Source organism: Ranitomeya variabilis, chromosome 1, assembly GCF_051348905.1.
Source record: "Ranitomeya variabilis isolate aRanVar5 chromosome 1, aRanVar5.hap1, whole genome shotgun sequence".
NCBI classification, from domain to species: Eukaryota; Metazoa; Chordata; class Amphibia; order Anura; family Dendrobatidae; genus Ranitomeya; species Ranitomeya variabilis.
This window is the reverse complement of record NC_135232.1, coordinates 463638022-463657182: the sequence shown is the minus strand read 5'-3', so window position 1 is coordinate 463657182 and position 19161 is coordinate 463638022.

Below are 19161 nucleotides of genomic sequence, written 5' to 3'. Positions count from 1 at the left end.
AACCTGTCCCACCAAATTCAGGTGACAGGTTCCCTTTAAGGATGACTTGCACTCACCAACATATACAAATGTACACTAGCGCATGGCCGTGCGGTCATGCAAACTTTTTATAGCTGCAGCATGTACAGGACCTTCCCAGAAGGACCAATGGGAGGCTGCCACAGAAGTTGAGCACCTTCAGGACCTTCCTAGAGGACCAATGGGATCTGCTGCAGTATCTGAGCATGTGACCCTCGATCTCCAACGGGAGATCTCGCCCTGGGCATGCTCAGAAGGGGAAAAGCAGGACTTAGTCCCAAAAGCGTCTGCTCACCGCTGCCCAGCACTGGCTTCAATGGCATAAGCTCGAAAAGCAGCAATAACCCTATGCACAGAGTGAGACTGAGCAAGACACTGGGACCAATGTCTCCGCTGAGCAGGCTCCACTGCGGCAGGAGAAGCATGGGAGACTGCAGCGGAGATGGCCTGAGATTCCCCCTGTGCAGAGGCGAGAACTCGATCCCTAACATGGATGCCATAAAAGCCAGCATGTTCTGAGACAAAGTATGCATATCTTTCCCTTGAGAAAGCGAAAATGTGAAACCCGAGTCGGGGTGCTTGAGATACTGAGGACAGGCGTACTAGATGGGTATGTAGTGGCTACTATACATTTATTGACTTATCAATGCGTTTGCACTATGCACTTTATGGCCAGATATGTTAATGATGGTATGTCAGTATTATCTTATGAACTACATTATTCCAGTGCCCATATGGGCATGCCTCTCTATCTCATTTTGTGCAATATACTCGGGTGAATAATTCCTTCCTCTTACTTTGTATTGTGTGATGTTATATTTTTTTGATTATATATTTAATAAAATTAGCTATTTTCCTAATATTTCTCTTGATGAGTGGTGTGTTGGACACTCTGTGTCCATATGTGAGAATATTGTAAGTTTACACACCCAAGATTTTGCTGCTATTTGGGAATGTTCTTTATGGTGAAGGCCCCTATACTTGCATGAATATGTTTATGGACATTTGACATCTTTGTATTTGTAATTGTTTCTGTGTTTTTCACAGCTCTTGATATAAAACATATGGACTATAGAGCCCGTGATCAAACGTGGCTCAATAAACTCAATGAGGTATTTAAGGATGACCCGAGTCCAAGTTTAAATAGCAGGGATACACAGGAGCAGACAGCCCGTTTAAAGGACCTTCTCCACAAGTGCACTAAGGTGTGGTGGAATTGAGCGTTTCTGGAGCGTTATATGGCCAGAAATCTTATCCCACGTGGCCTATGTGTTCAAATTTTTCCATCCTATATGATTGATGATGATGCACTAAAGGATAAATGGGAAAGAGTTGCTGGTGATTGCTCTAAAGGATTTATGGAAATCTTAATGCAGCTAGATGATATATAAAATAAAGAAATTGAAAAAGACATTGAGGTGATACAGAGTGATCTCAAGAAATTGGTAGACCAAGTAGATCCAGATCAGGATCAATGTCCTCTTTCACCTCTGCGGATGAATCACGACATAACATCAGTGATTTACAGTGCACCGGCAACATCAAGTGTAAGAGACCCTAGCAGGAATAATAGGTTCAATAAAAGGAAAATCACCCCTCCACAGCAGTATGTTAAGAAGACTCGGAGTGCTAATAATAATTTGGAGGTAATTAATCTCTCCACACACAATTTATCTCAGATACAATATGAGGTCCTACGTCTTGGCTTATCTTTCTCCCCCACTAATGGTTTTCATTTCTTCCCAGCTGTGAAGGATCTTCACCTTTTTTGTCGTAAGCTTGTCCTCAAAAGACTGCACCATCGATCAGGGGAGGACATCGGCATCTGTGGTGGGACGGAGAAGGAGGCTTTGGAGATATTGGAGGATTTACTTAATGAACAGGAGTCTGAGAGTGTGGTCAAATTTCCCAAGTGTGTCATGCCCAGGTTGGCGGCGTTTCCTCCCTTGTCCGTTTGCCCACAAATTGACATCTTTGCACGTTTGGTCACTGAAGATTTTAAACAAGTGTCTACTAAAATAAGAATGGATAACCTCAGCTCTAGTCATAGACGTGTGCTGAGACAACTTAAATCTTTGGAAGATGTGGTAATTAAGCCGGCGGACAAGGGGGGAAATGTTGTGATCTAGCCTATAGATAAATACAAGAGGGAGGCTTTTAAACAACTTAGAGATAAGAATAACTACTCCCTTCTCCCTCAAAATCCTTTGACCGCATTCTCGTCACAACTCAATTTAATTTTGATACAGGCTTGGAAAAAGGGTATCATTCCCAAAAAGGTTCTGGATGGACTTATGAGAAAATTTCCCAAAGTTCCTACCTTTTACCTCCTTCCCAAAATTCATAAGGACCCTGTCGACCCCCCGGGGCGTCCCATAGTTTCTGGCATAGGGGGCTATGTGATCCAGTATGTAAATTTATTGACTACTATTTTACTATTTGGTTGAGATGCTGCCCTCCTATGTCAGGGACTTTGGACGTCCTGGTCAGGGTCGATGGCCTTTCATTTGACTCCGATATGCTCCTTGTCACCACAGACGTCGAGTCCCTCTATAAATGCATTGACCATGTTCATGGCTTGCATGCTTTGAAGTTCTTCTTGGAGATAAGCAGTATGGACGGACCTCTAGTTGATTTAATTTTGGAATTATTGCAGTTTGTTTTATATCACAATTTCTTTACTTGTAGGGACTAGGGTTGAGCGAAACGGGTCGACCATTTTCAGAAGTCGCCGACTTTTGGCAAAGTCGGGTTTCATGAAACCCGACCCGACCCCTGTGTGGGGTCGGCCATGAGGTCGGCGATCTTCTGAATCTGGTATCGGAATTCCGATACCGAGTTCCGATATGTTTGCGATATCGGAAATCGGTATCGGAATCCACATTTAAGTGTAAAATAAAGAATTAAAATAAAAAATATTGATATACTCACCTCTCCGACGCAGCCTGCACCTTACCGAGGGAACCGGCAGCCTTCTTTGCTTAAAATGAGCACGTGAATGGCCTTAGATGACGTCACGGCTTCTGATTGTTTGCGGCCGCCCATGTGACCACCACGCGACCAATCACAAGCCGTGACGTAATTCTCAGGTCCTAAATTCCTAATTCTAGGAATTTAGGGCCTAAGAATTACGTCACGGCTTGTGATTGGTCGCGTGGCGGCCACATGGGCGGCCGCGACCAATCACAAGCCGTGACGTCATCTAAGGCCATTCACGCGCTCATTCTTAAGAAGGAAGGCTGCCGGAAAGAAGCAGGGCGCGTCCGAGGGTGAGTATATACCTAATAGGAATATACTCACCCTCGGCTTCTTTCCGGCAGCCTTCCTTCCTAAGAATGAGCGCGTTCAGGGCCATAGATGACGTCACGGCTTGTGATTGGTCGCGGCCGCCATGTGACCGCCACGCGACCAATCACAAGCCGTGACGTAATTCTCAGGTCCTAAATTCCTAGAATTAGGAATTTAGGACCTGAGAATTACATCACGGCTTGTGATTGGTCGCGTGGCGGTCACATGGGCGGCCGCAACCAATCAGAAGCCGTGACGTCATCTAAGGCCATTCACGCGCGCATTTTAAGCAAAGCAGGCTGCCGGTTCCCTCCGTAAGGTGCAGGCTGCGTCGGAGAGATGAGTATATCAATATTTTTTATTTTAATTCTTTATTTTACACATTAATATGGATCCCAGGGACTGAAGGAGAGTTTCCTCTCCTTCAGACCCTGGGAACCATAGTATCCCATTGCACTGCATTGGGTTTCGTGTTTCGGCCGACCCCAACCCCGACTTTTTTATAGGATCGGCCGATTTCACTCGACCCGACTTTTCAGAAAGAAACCCGATCCTATAAAAATAAAAGTTGCTCAACCCTAGTAGGGACTGGTTCTACCTGCAGCGGTGAGGCACTGCCATGGGGGCGGCGTGTGTGCCCGCCTATGCGAACCTCTTCCTCGGCCTTTGGGAGAGGGAGGTGTTTCGCAGGGAGGGGGCATGCACTGCCGACCATTTGCAGTGCTGGCTTTGATACATTGACGACCTTCTGATTATTTGGCAGGGCCCGGTCTCAGAGTTAGAAGCATTCATGACCATGTTGAATAATAATGCTTATAATATCAAATCGACATAAAAGTGGCATGAGTGCAAGATTGATTTTTTGGATATTTGTTTGGTAGTTGATGACTCCGGGTCCGTCCAGACGGACATCTATCAGAAGGAAACTTCGGTGAATTCATTTTTGCATGCCTCGTCTGGACATGCTTATTCCAGCATAAAGGCTATTCCCACTGGCCAGTTTTTGGGGGCCAAGCGAACATGTTCTACATTAGATAGGTTTGAGGAACAGGCTAAAAATCTAAGGGATCGCTTCTTGGAAAGGGGGTATAGACAGAGGAATATTAAACAAGGATACCATCGGGCAAAGTATACTCCAAGACAGGGATTGCTCTGTAAGAGTGGGAGGATGAAAGATAAGGGCAATCCCCCAATAAAATTCTTTACAACTTATAACTGCCAATGGGATAGCATCCGCCAAATTCTAACTAAGCATTCGCCTGTTCTCCAAACCGATTCCATATTGAATAAAGAAATTTCTGGAAGACCCTTGATTATGGCAAGAAGAAGTAAGAATCTTAAGGACCAGCTGGTGAAAAGCCACTATGTGGCTCCCCAGAAAAATTTCTTTGGTAACTCGAAATATAGGTGGGGGTGTTTTCCCTGTGGGAATTGCATGGCGTGCACTTTGCATAATGTTATAAGAACTAAGACCTTTAAGACTATGGATGGTACTCGGGAAAATATGATCACTCACTATATCTCCTGTACTACCTCATATGTGGTTTACTTTGCGTAATGTCCCTGTTTTAAAACGTAAATTGGTCTTACATCTAGGGAGCTGCACATTAGAGTTAGGGAGCATGTGAGGGACATCACGGCGGCAAGGGAGGTGGAGGATGTGTCCTTATTGAAGACTCTCCCCGGGCACTTTAAGTTATACCACAATTCAGATCCGTGTGGTCTTAAAGTGAGGGGGATTGACAGGATATATGGGGGGATCAGGGGTGGAAATCTGAAACAGAAGCTAGCACAGGCCGAAACAAAGTGGATTGTGGAGTTGGGTACTATGTCCCCAGCTGGACTTAAAGAAGTTGTCCACTACTATAACCTTTTTTTTTTTTTTTTCATAAATCTTGCTATTATGGGCCACTGAAAACATCTACTGTGTTTATTTTAGCAATATTACCTTTTATCATGCTGTAGCAGCACATCTTTAGTGCTGGATTCAGCTCTCATGGGGTTAATCGACAACTTCCTTTCTCCTGAGTTACTGTGCTCTAATACTACAAGTTCCATGATGCATTGCACTGCTACTAAGCACGAACCTACCACACCCACTCCAAAACACACCCAAACCCCTCCCTCCTCTCCCTCCTCTATCTTCAAAAAGATTTGTGATGTCATTTCTGTCCAACCTCCTCTTTTACATTTGTCCAACCCACACTCCATTACACACAGATAGATGGACAGATAGATAGATAGATAGATAGATAGATAGATAGATAGATAGATAGATAGATAGATACAGATATATCTATATATCTATGCCTATTTCCATAGGTATGTCCATATCCATGTTTCTAAACCCCTTCACCCCCTGGAGCTTTTTTGTTTTCGTTTATCGCTCCCCTTCTTTCCAGAGCCATAATTTTTCCGTCAATACAGCCATGTGAGGGCTTATCTTTTGCGGGACAAGTTCTACTTTTGAACGACACCATTGGTTTTACCATGTCGTGTAGCAGAAAATGTGAAAAAAATTCAAAGTGCAATGAAATGGCAAAAAAGTGCAATCCCACACTTGTTTTTTGCTTGTCTTTTTGGCTAGGTTCACTAAATGCTAAGGCTGTGCACACGTTGCGGATCTGATTGCAGATCCGCAGCGTTTTTTGCTGCACTGAATTGCATCAATTCCGCAGTGTAGTGCTCAACCAATGTAAGTCTATGGGAACCGCAGACTTGTTGTGCACATGCTGCGGAAAAAGCCGCACCAAAACCACACCAAGAACTGCATCAAAACTGCACCAAAAACTGTATCAAAACTGCACCAAAAGTGCAAAACTGCACCAGGTTTTGATGCAGTTTTTGGTGCAGTTTTGATGCAGTTTTTGGTGCAGTTTTGATGCTTTTTTTGGTGCGGTTTATGCGCGGTTTTAATGCCGTTTTTGGAAATAAGTAAATAAACGGAAAATGTGCATGATTTGAATGGAAACATGCATGAAAAAACGGATTCCAAGGCCGGATTCATCACTTCACAGCTCAGTTTCATACGTTTTTTTGCCGGATCCGTCGCTGTGCGTTTTTTCGCCGGACAGAAAAAACGCTCCTCTGTATGTGTTTTCCATCCGGCGGAAACAGCTTTTTTGACGGATCCGGCAAAAAACGGATGAAACTCTATGAGAAAAAAATGGATCTGACAGAAAAAAATGGATCCGTTTTTTTCAAAACTCGCCGGATTGTGCCTCACGGCAAAAACCTGATGTGTGAAAGCACCCAAATACATGGATAGATACATCTATGTATCTATAGATATATCTATCTATAAATATATCTATAGATAGATATATCCATAGATATATAATAGAAAGGCCGATGTTTCTATAAGGCTACTTTCACACTTGCGTTTTTTGCAATCCGTCTTTTTGGGAAAAAAACGGATCCTGCAAATGTGCTCTCAGGATGCGTTTTTTACCCATAGACGTGTATTAGTGAAGGATCGCGACGGATGGCCACACGTCGCGTCCATCGTGCAATGGATGTGTCGTGTTTTGGCAGACCGTTGGCACGTCCGTCGCGTCAGCCATTTTCTACCGCGCATGCGCGGCCAAAACTCTGCACCCTCCTCCCCGGACTTCAGAATGGGCAGCGGATGCGTTGAAAAACTGCATCCGCTGCCCACGACGTGCACAAATTTCACAACGTGCGTCGGTACGTCGGCCCAACGCATAGCGATGGACCCGTGCCGACGCAAGTGTGAAACAGGCCTTAATGAGCGTTTAATTTAATAAAAAACTGAAAAAAACGGCGTGGGCTCCCGCGCAATTTTCTGCGCAAGACGGTGAAAGCCGACGGCCGGGGGCCAATATTTGTAGCCTGCTATGAATATCAGCCTGCAGCTGTCTGCGTAGCCTTTACTGGCTATTAAAATAGGGGGACCCCCAAAAAAAAAATGACGTGGGGTCCCCCTATATTTTATAGCCAGAAAGGCTACGCAGACAGCTGCGGGCTGATATTCATAGCCTAGAGAGGGGCCATGGATGCCCCCCCCGGCTACAAATACCAGTCCGCAGCCACCCCAGAAATGGCGCATCTGTAAGATGTGCCAATTCCGGCACTGAGGCTGGTTTCACACTAGCGTTTTTGGACGCTGCGTTTTAGCGATAAAAAACGCATGCGTTTTTTTCCTATACTTAACATTAAAAACGCATGCGTTTTTTCGCATGCGTTTTGACGCGTTTTCGGCAACACATGCGTTGTTGCACGCGCGCGTTCATTTGCAGAAATGCAACCTGTAGTAATTTTTAGCGGCTTTTTTTGCCGCAAAAAAAACATGCGTTTATTTGCGGCAAAAAATGCATTGCTGTCTATGTAAACGCATGCGTTTTTAAGCACATGCGTTTGTTTGCGTTAAAAACGCATTCGATTTTATAGAAAAAAACAGAAAAAACACTGAAAAACCACCCACCACCATCAGGGTGATAAAAGGATCCAAACCCTAACCCTAACCCTACCCCTAACCTCACCCCTAACCGTTTAATGAACATTTTCTGACAGTCATAGTGCCACGATTATAGTGCCACGATATTTCAGTGCCACGTATTTCAGTGCCACGTATTTCAGTGCCACGTATATAAGTGCCACATATGTAAGTGCCACGTGCCACGTATATAAGTGCCACGTATGTAAGTGCCACGTGCCACGTATGTAAGTGCCATGTATGTAAGTGCCACGTATGTAAGTGCCACGTGACACGTATTTCAGTGCCACGGATTTAAGTGCCACGGATTTCAGTGCCACATATTTCAGTGCCACGGATTTAAGTGCCACGTATGTAAGTGCCACGTGCCACGTATTTCAGTGTCACGTATTAAAGTGCCACGTATTTCTGTCACATTTAGGGTTAGAGTTAAGCCCTAACCCTACCCCTAACCCTAGCTATTTCTATTTGTAGTGGGTTTTCTTGTGGATTTTGATGATTGGCAGCTGTCACACACTTCTCAGCATGCGTTTTAAAAACGCAAACGCATGAAAAAAACGCATGTAAATGCGGCAAAACGCCGTGTTTTTTTTCTACATGCAAAAACGCATGCATCTAAAAAATGCAGATAAAAATGCAAGTGTGAAACCAGCCTTAGCCCCTCTCTTCCCACTCCCGTGTAGCGGTGGGATATGGGGTAATAAGGGGTTAATGTCACCTTGCTATTGCAAGGTGACATTAAGCCGGGTTAATAACGTAAAGTAGTCAATAAGACGCCTATCCATTATTAATCAAATACTAAAAAAGGGTTAATAAAACACACATTAAGAAAAAGTATTTTAATATTCTTCATTTAACCATACTTACCATACTTCAGCGCCTGCAAAAAACGTAACATAATAAACCATATACTACATGTCCGCCGTAGTCCAATTAATAACGAGTGTCCCACGACGATCTCCCCTATAGAGCAGTGACATCGGGTGATGTCACTGCTCTATAGGACCCTCAGTGACACACTGACAGGAGGCAATGGCTCCTGTAGTGCATCACTGAGGTTACTAAAGTTCACTGGTCTCACTTTATGGCAAAAAGCTGCGTGGGAACTTCCTCACACAGCAATGCCATAAAGTGAGACTAGGGACGTAGGAATACATTGTGGAGAATACATTGTGGAAGGATACCTTCCTCCCCTCATTGTGTTCCTGGAGCCCCTGGAGAGTGGTTGTGTCAGCTGATGCTCCTGCTCTCCACGAGAAATCGTCGTGGGACACTCGTTTTAATTGGATTTCTGCGGATCAGGGAGTATAGTGTTTGTTTATTATTTTAATATTTTTTACAGATGACAATGGCTTTGGGGATCAAAGTGACAAGTGATGGTGATTATGTACACTATGTTTTATGTACTGTATGTCTATATGTATGTACTGTATGTCTGTATGTATGTATGTACTGTATGTACTGTATGCGCATGTCGTCGCATGCCGCATGTCGTCGCATGGCGCATGTCGTCGCATGCCACATGTCGTCGCATGGCGCATGTCATCGCATGCAGTTGCATGGCGCATGTCGTCGCATGCAGCATGTCGTCGCATGGCGCATGTAGTCGCATGCAGCATGTCGTCGCATGCAGCATGTCGTCGCATGGCGCATGTGGTCGCATATCGTTGCATGCTGCATGTCGTCGCATGCCGCATGTCGTCGCATGACGCATGTCGTCGCATGGCGCATGTCGTCGCATGCAGCATGTTGTCACATGGCGCATGTCGTCGCATGCAGCATGTCGTCGCATGGCGCATGTCGTCGCATGCCGCATGTCATTGCATGGTGCATGTTCTGTATGTGTTCTATGGATGTATGTACTGTATATGTGTTTTTTTTTTTTTACATTCAACACATTAGCCGGATGATGGGACTACTACTGTCCCATCATTGGCTAATGTGTCACTCACTGTCACTGTAGCAGGCAGAGCCCGATGGGACTTGTAGTCCCATCGGACATGCCTGCACACAGAGACAACGCCGCCGCCACCACCACCGCACAGCCACCTTCAGCACCGGCAGCCGCCGCCACGGCACCGGAAGCCGCGGCGGGGCCAGCCGTCGACGCACCAGCGGCGCGCCGCCAGGGCAACGGCCGCCGACGCACCAGCCGCCGCGAGACCGGCCGCCGCCACGGGATCAGCCGCAGCACATCTCGGCAAGCAGGTCCCAGCACCAGACACCTGCAGTGCACAGCCCCGCCCGCCCCCAGCAAAGCCCCACCCGCCCCCAGCACAGCACAGTCCCACCTACAGCCCAGTCACTCTTGAGTGACTGCTGACTGTGCGGCTGGGAAACGCCTGTTACTGATGTCACGTCAATTTCCAGAGTCTGGAAATTGACGTGACGTCGGCGGAAATTAGCGGTGGCTGAAGCCTGGGGGTCACGTGACCCGGACTCAGCCACCAGCATAGCGCCGCTCACAGGGGAAAAAGGCAACGCAAGGTATTTACACAATTCATCAGGGGCCCCGGGGGGATACATTGGGGGGATAATTGAAAGTAGTGGACAACCCCTTTAATGAGAAATTGAGCTTCGCTCTGTATCTGTAATTCCCTGCATGTTTTTAACTTTTGTCATGTCTTGAGGGTATGTGCACATGTCTGGATTTCTTGCAGAAATTTCCTGAAGAAAACCGGAAATTTTCTGCAAAAAATCCGCATTTTTTTTTTGCGTTTTTTTTTCGTTTTTTTCGCGTTTTTTTAGCATTCTGCAAGCGTAATTAGCTTGCAGAATGCTAAAGTTTTCCAAGCGATCTGTAGCATCGCTTGGAAAACTGACTGACAGGTTGGTCACACTTGTCAAACATAGTGTTTGACAAGTGTGACCATCTTTTTACTATAGATGCAGCCTATGCAGCATCTATAGTAAAAGATAGAATGTTTAAAAATAATTAAAAAAATTAAAAAAATGGTTATACTCACCTGCAGGCGTCCGTTCCTATAGATGCCGGTGTGGTTCAGGACCTTCCATGATGTCGCGGTCACGTGAGCGGTCACATGATCGGTCTCGACCAATCACAAGACCGTGACGTCATCGCAGGTCCTTCACCGCACACCAGCTATAGAAACCGAAGCGGCAGCATGCAGCAGAGAGGCGGGAAGACATCGAAGGTGAGTATAGGACTATTTTTTATTTTAATTATTTTTTTTGGACCAATTATATGGTGCCCAGTCCGTGGAGGAGTCTCCTCTCCTCCACCCTGGGTACCAACCGCATATAATCTGCTTACTTCCCGCATGGTGGGCATAGCCGCGTGCGGGAAGTAAGCAGATCAATGCACTTCCAGGTGTGCGGAATCCCCTGCAATTCCGCATTTTAATGAACATGTTGCTTTTTTTTCCGCGATGCGATTTTTTCGTGGAAAAAAAGGCTACATTTGCACAAAAAATGCGGAATACACTGTAAATAATGGGAGGCATATGTTAGCATTTTTTTCGCGTTTTTATCACGTTTTTATAGCGAAAAAACACGAAAAAAAAGCGAAAAATACTGAACGTGTGCACATGGCCTGAATGTATGTTTTACTTTCTTATTCTTTTCATAATAGTAACCTGTTTATACAAAGTATCATCTCTGCCGTTCTGTCCTGCCATCTTGGCCTGATCTGCTTATTTGTGATGCTGGGAGTTTCCATCAAGTGATAGTTCTAGAGGATCACATAAATAACCCTATTCAGCTTTTGTTTACTTCTGAAAAATCTTCTTGCTGATATTTGTAATTTAAATAAGCCTATATGTTATCACTCCAAATTCTCTTTCTATGTCAAAAAAAATTTGATACTGTATCTAATTATTATGTGGCATTTTGGTAGACTGTTATATATTTGATTTATTTATTTATTTTTTTGTTTATAGGTGAGATTTTGTGGGTAGATAGGGATCCCTTTAGATAGGGATGCTATATGCGCTGGTATAGGCTTAAAAAATGGACCTGACTTACTTAGTCTCGGTACCGGTGTTCTGTGACGTTAAAGGGTTTCCCTTATTGCAAACTCAGGGCTCCAACAAAATGGCGACACGCATGTGCACTACTCCCCGATGTCCAACATCTTCTGAAGGCTTCTTTCATTCTCGGCGGGCGGATATGACGTCACGGGGGATTTCCTCCCTGTGCGCCGAGTTTGAGTGCCGGATGTAGATGCACCTGAGACTCAGGGGAGGTGGTGCCATGCGCGTGACACAATTGGCCAGTATTTGAGCATGGATGCCATAAAAGCCAGCATGTTCTGAGACATGGTAAACATATCTTCCCCTTGAGAAAGCGGAAATGCGAAACACACATCGGGATGCTTGAGATACTGAGGACGGGCATACTAGATGGGTATGTAGTGGCTACTATACATTTATTGACTTATCAATGCATTTGCACTATGCACTTTATGGCCAGTTGAGCCAGATTTGTTAATGCTGGTATGTCAGTATTATCTTATGAACTACATTATTCCAGACCCCATATGGACATGCCTCTCTATCTCATTTTGTGCAATATACTCGGGTGAATAATTCCTTCCTCTTACTTTGTATTGTGTGATGTTATATTTTTTTGATTATATATTTAATAAAATTAGCTATTTTCCTAATATTTCTCTTGATGAGTGGTGTGTTGGACACTCTGTGTCCATATGTGAGAATATTGTAAGTTTACACACCCCAGGTTTTGCTGCTATTTGGGAATGTTCTTCATGGTGAAGGCCCCTATACTTGCATGAATATGTTTATGGACATCTTTGTATTTGTTATTTTTGTACAACTGCTTGCACAAGACACTACAAGCAGAAAAGAAGTCTATTTGCTCAGTAGCCTCCACTGGATTGGCGGCTACATTACTACAAAACGGTAGGACCTACCATTCCAAGTTTGGCCTTGGAATTACAACAAATGAGACCAAAGTGTCAAAAATTAAGTCAACCTCACTTCAAGCAAAGGGAGTCATCTGTCGTTATTTGGGATAAAGTAACAATGACTCCCTGTTTTAATATGAATGCTGCAGATAATTTGTTCCATGACATATGTGGAAAAAAAAAGACCATTCGGTGGAAAAGTTTTTATAAACGGTGGTGACTTTCGTCAAACCCTGCCAATAGTGGGAATGGAAAAAGAGACCAAATTGTACAGTCCACCAATACTCAAAATCCTGGAATCAGTTTTCACGGTTCCAGTTACAACAGAATATGAAAATGTCTCAGGACGAAGTTGAGTACAACTCATGGTTACTGAAACTTGGCAATGGAGAGTTGTCAAATGTATATGGTCTACCAGAAGACACAATTGAAATCCCAAATTCTTTTATTGAAGAGGGTGATTTAATTACAGCTATTTTTGGCCATTAAATTGAGATTACCGATGCAACGGTAGAAGCAATTGCCAATAAAGCAATTCTTACGCTATTCAATGATGAGGTTCACGCCTTGAACGACAAAATTCTTAGTCAAGTTCAAGGTGAACACTCAACATATCGCTCCATCGACACAATTGCGGAAGAGAGGAGGGTGTAATTCTCACAGATTACCCTGTAGAATTTCTTAACTCTTTGAATCCCATTGGGATGCCTCCTCATGAACTAAAGCTGAAACCAGGAGCTGTAATTGTGCTCCTGAGTAATCTTAACAGAAAGTGTGGCCTTTGTAATGGCTTAAAAGCAAATGTTATTCATGCCATTGTTTTAAATGGAAAAGCAAAGGGTCAGACAGTTCTTATTTCAAGAATTGACCTAATTTCCAAAGATAAAAATTTGCCAGTACAGATGTAACGGCGTCAGTTTGCTGTCACGTTGGCTTTTGCAATGACTATCAATAAATCTCAAGGACAGTCATTGGATATTGCAGGAATTTATTTGCCTCTCCCAGTGTTTTCACACGGGCAGTTATACGGTGCCTTGCGAAAGTATTCGGCTCCCTGGAACTTTTCAACCTTTTCCCACATATCATGCTTCAAACATAAATATACCAAATGTAAATTTTTTGGTGAAGAATCAACAAGTGGAACACAATTGTGAAGTTGAACAAAATTTATTGGTTATTTTAAATTTTTGCGGAAATTCAAAACCTGAAAATTGGGGCGTGCAATATTATTCGGCCCGTTTAACTTAATACTTTGTTGTGCCACCTTTTGCTGCAATTACAGCTGCAAGTCGCTTGGGGTATGTCTCTATCAGTTTTGTACATCGAGAGACTGAAATTCTTGCCCATTCTTCCTTGGCAAACAGCTCGAGCTCAATGAGGTTTGATGGAGATCGTTTGTGAACAGCAGTTTTCAGCTCTTTACACAGAGTCTCGATTGGATTGAGGTCTGGACTTTGACTTGGCCATTCTAACACCTGGATATGTTTATTTGTGAACCATTCCATTGTAGAATTTGCTTTATGCTTGGGATCATTGTCTTGTTGGAAGACAAATCTCCATCCCAGTCTCAGTTCTTTTGCAGACTCCAACAGGTTTTCTTCAAGAATGGTCCTGTATTTGGCTCCATCCATCTTCCCATCAATTTTAACCATCTTCCCTGTCTCTGCTGAAGAAAAGCAGGCCCAAACCATGATGCTGCCATTACCATGTTTGACAGTGGGGATCTGACCAGAGCACCTTCTTCCATATGTTTGGTGTGTATCCAGGTGGCTGGATGCAAACTGTAAACAACACTTTTCATGGATATCTTTGAGAAATGGCTTACTTCTTGCCACTCTTCCATAAAAGCTAGATTTGTGCAGTGTACGACTGATCCAGTTCATCTAGAGGGATCTGGAACTTCTTGGCTGCATCTCTGATCAGTCTTCTCCTTGTTTGAGATGAAATTTAAGAGGAACGGCTGGGTGTTGGTAGATTTGCATTGGTATGATACTCCTTCCATTTGAACATGATGACTTGCATAGTGCTCTTTTGGATGTTTAAAGTTTTGGAAATCATTTTGTATCCAAATCCGGTTTTAAACTCTGCTCTCTGTGCCTCAAACAGAACCCTGAGTCTATCACAGAACAGGTGCATTTACATGGAGATTTGATTACACACAGGTGGATTATATCTATCATCATTAGGCATTTAAGACAACATTGGATCATTCAAAGATTCACAATGAACTTCTAGAGTGAGTTTGCTGCACTGAATGTAAAGGGACCGAATAATACTGCACGCCCCACTTTTCAGTTTTTCATTTTCCACAAAAATTTAAAATAACCAATAAATTTCATTCAACTTCACAATTGTGTTCCACTTGTTGATTCTTCACCAAAAGTTTACTTTTGGTATCATTATGTTTGAAGCATGATATGTGGGAAAAGATTGAAAAGTTCCAGGGAACCGAATACTTTTGAAAGGCACTGTATGTGTTTTTTTCCAGTGGAAGGAAAAGCCAAAAATAAGGGTCAACATTAGTGATGAGCGAATATACTCGTTACTCGAGATTTCCCGAGCACGCTCAGGTGTCCTCCGAGTATTTTTTAGTGCTGGGAAATTTAGTTTTTATTGCCGCAGCTGAATGATTTACATCTGTTAGCCAGCATAAGTACATGTGGGGATTCCCTAGCAACCAGGCAACCCTCACATGTATTTATGCTGGATAACAGATGTAAATCATTCAGCTGCGGCAAAAAAAACTAAATTTCTGAGCACTAAAGAATAATCAGAGGACACCCAAGCGTGCTCAGGAAATCTCGAGTACGAGAATATTCGCTCATCACTAGTCAACATATTTGAGACACAGAAGCAAGGTAAACGTATTCCTAACATTGACAAATGGTTTACTGTCAACTGTGTGTAAAAATAAGTCTTTAATTAAGCTTATTAAAAATTGTAAAAGCCAAAAAATTTTGTACACAAAAGCGGGACTAACTCCTAGCCGCGGTCTAAGGACCAAACATTGGGCATGGGCAGGGCCTTGGGAGCAGATCCCAAGTGCGCTAAACCATGTGAAATAGCTTACGCTCAGGAACATTGAGGAATAGCGCTATCGGATAGCTCTACCCATTCAATTCCTTTTGGAATAGGGCTATGGGATAGCTCTACCCATTCACTTTCTTCGTGGATAGCGCTATCGGATAGCTCTACCCGAACAGTATTAACTACAGAGCTTTTCATACACAAGGTAGGAGTAGCAGGAGAGGTACACCAGGTATTTATGTTTGCTAATAGTCTGCGCATACGCCAGTCTGGTGCGTGGGTACACGCCATTGCAAGGTCAGTTTGCTGCCTGATTACACCCCATTGCATGGTTCGTAATCACAGCGCGCACCCGAAGGGCGCGCAATCACTCGTAAATATTAATTTCCTGCAAATTGAAGTTAAAATAGATTTCTATTGTAATGTTTATGCATAAAGCAACAAAAGTGTTACTCAATATGCATACTTATTAATAGATAGATACACAGACTGACAACAAGATATTGAAGAGGCAGAGTTACAAAAATATTTAGCTCAAGAATTTGACTTTACTTGGCCAGGTGGGCAGTAATAGCATTCGGACTGTTTTTAAGCACTCTGGACACAACCAGACAATAGATAGATAGATCGATAGATAGATAGATATGAGATAAATAGATGGATAGATAGTAATGAGGTAAATAGATGGATAGATAGATAGATAGATAGATAGATATGAGATAAATAGATGGATAGATAGATATGAGGCAAATAGATGGACAGATCGATAGATAGATAGATAGATAGATAGATAGATAGATAGATAGATAGATATGAGATAAATAGATGGATAGATAGTAATGAGGTAAATAGATGGACAGATAGATAGATTGATTGATAGATAGATAGATAGATAGATATTAGATAGATTGATAGATATATTCTAGATAGGTACACAATATTTATAAAAAATACAACATGAAAAGTATTTGAGCAGCATGACTCCTAATAATTCAGTTGTCAAGTTTGTCAAATATATTGTACTCTACAAATAATAGTGATTTTAGTCAATGTAGCAAGCATATGTTTAAAAGTTAAGTGCTTTAAAAGCACAAAAGTATTTTTGTTAATAGAATGGTATACAAAAGCAGATTACAATCATCATGGCTCAAAAGAATTTTAAAGATAGGCTAATAGCATGTTGCCAAACCCCGCATTTTATTGCAAGAAATTATACAGATGCTTCAACCTTACAATGATAATATATAAGCGCTTTATTTGATATTACAGTGAACCATAATAATGAATTTCACAAAAAATATAACAAAACCAAAAATTATACAAAGAAGGTGCTTGTTTCCTATACGGTTTACTTAGATTTTTTTCTTTTATTATTTTTCTTACTGTCATGTACTTAACTAGGATAAAACTGTATAACATTGTTAATAGCCTTAAAGGGAATCTATCACCCCCAAAATCGAGGGTGAGGTAAGCCCACCGGCATCAGGGGCTTATCTACAGCATTCTGGAATGCTGTAGATAAGCCCCCAATGTATCCTGAAAGATGAGAAAAAGAGGTTATATTATACTCACCCAGGGGCGGTGGGCTTACCTCACCCTCAATTTTGGGGGTGACAGATTCCCTTTAAGGAAAGAAACTAGATAGTGTGAAAACTTGTAGTTTAACTATATCAAGTAAGTTCTACTGCTGTAAGTAAAATACAATTCTTTAGTGGAGCCTATGATAACTTTATAAGATACTATCTGAAGTGCCCGGCGTTGTGCGGGCATGTTAACTGACTGCTATAGCACCTCACTTCTCTGATTTTCCCGTCATCTCACTTCTCTCATTTTCCCATCACTTCTCTCATTTTCCCATCTAATCATTTTCCCAATCTCATTTCCCCCCTCATACCTCTCATTTTCCCCCTCACTCCCCATTTTCCCCCTCACACCTCTCATTTTCCCCCTCACTCCTTTCATTTTTCCCTAACACCTGCCATTTTGACTGCAAATCAGTCATTTTCTGATCACTCCACTATTTTTTCCTCGCTCCTCTCATTTTGCACTTAAATCTCTTCATTTTCACCTCACATATCTCATTTTCACCTCACACCTCTCATTTGCCCCTCAGTATATAAATGTATGACATCTCCTCCTGAATAAAGTATGTACCTGTATGTCATCTCCTCCTGTGTATAATATATACCTGTATGTCATCTCCTCCATATATAGTATATACCTGTATGTCATCTACTCCTGTATATAGTGTATACCTGTGAGTCATCTCCCCTGTATATAGTATAAACCTATATGTCATCTTGTCCTGTATATAGTATGTATATAGTATATACTTGTATGTCATCTCCTCTGTATATGGTATATACCTGTATGTCATTTCCTCCTGTATATAGTGTATACCTGTATGTCTTCTCCTCCTGTATATATTATATACAAGTATGTCATCTCCTTCTGTATATAGCATATACCTGTATGTCATCTCCGCCTTATATAGTATATACTTGTATGTCATCTCCTCCTGTATATAGTGTATACCTGTGTGTCATCTCCTCTGTATATAGTATAAACCTATATGTCATCTCCTCATGTATATAGTATATACCTCTATGTCATCTCCTCTGTATATGGTATATACCTATATGTCATCTCTTCCTGTATATAGTGTATACCTGTGTGTCATCTCCCCTGTATATAGTATAAACCTATATGTCATCTCCTCCTGTATATAGTATATACCTCTATGTCATCTCCTCTGTATATAGTATATACCTGAATGTAATCTCCTCCTGTAAATAGTATGTACCTGTATGTCATCGCCCCTGCATATTGTATATACCTGTATGTCATCTCCGCTGTATATAGTATATACCTTTATATCATCTCCTCCTGTGTATAGTATATACCTGTATGTCATCTCTAGTGATGGGCGAGCACTAAAATGCTCTGGTGCTTGTTGCTCGGGTCGAGCAAATTGGAATACTCGGGTACTCGACCCGAGCAACGAGCTCAATGTAAAGGTACCTTCACACGAAACGACGCTGCAGCGATAGCGACAACGATGCCGATCGCTGCAGCGTCGCTGTTTGATCGCTGGAGAGCTGTCACACAGACCGCTCTCCAGCGACCAACGATGCCGAGGTCCCCGGGTAACCAGGGTAAGCATCGGGTTGCTAAGCGCAGGGCCGCGCTTAGTAACCCGATGTTTACCCTGGTTACCAGCGTAAAATGTAAAAAAAAAAAACAATACATACTTACATTCGCGTCCCCCGGCGTCCGCTTCCTGCACTGACTGACTGACTGAGCGCCGGCAGTAGCAGGGCACAGCGGTGACGTCACCCATTAGTAACCCGATGTTTACCCTGGTTACCAGTGTAAAATATCGCTGGTATCGTTGCTTTTGCTGTCAAACACAACGATACACGGCGATCGGACAACCAAATAAAGTTCTGAACTTTATTCAGCGACCAGCGACATCACAGCAGGATCC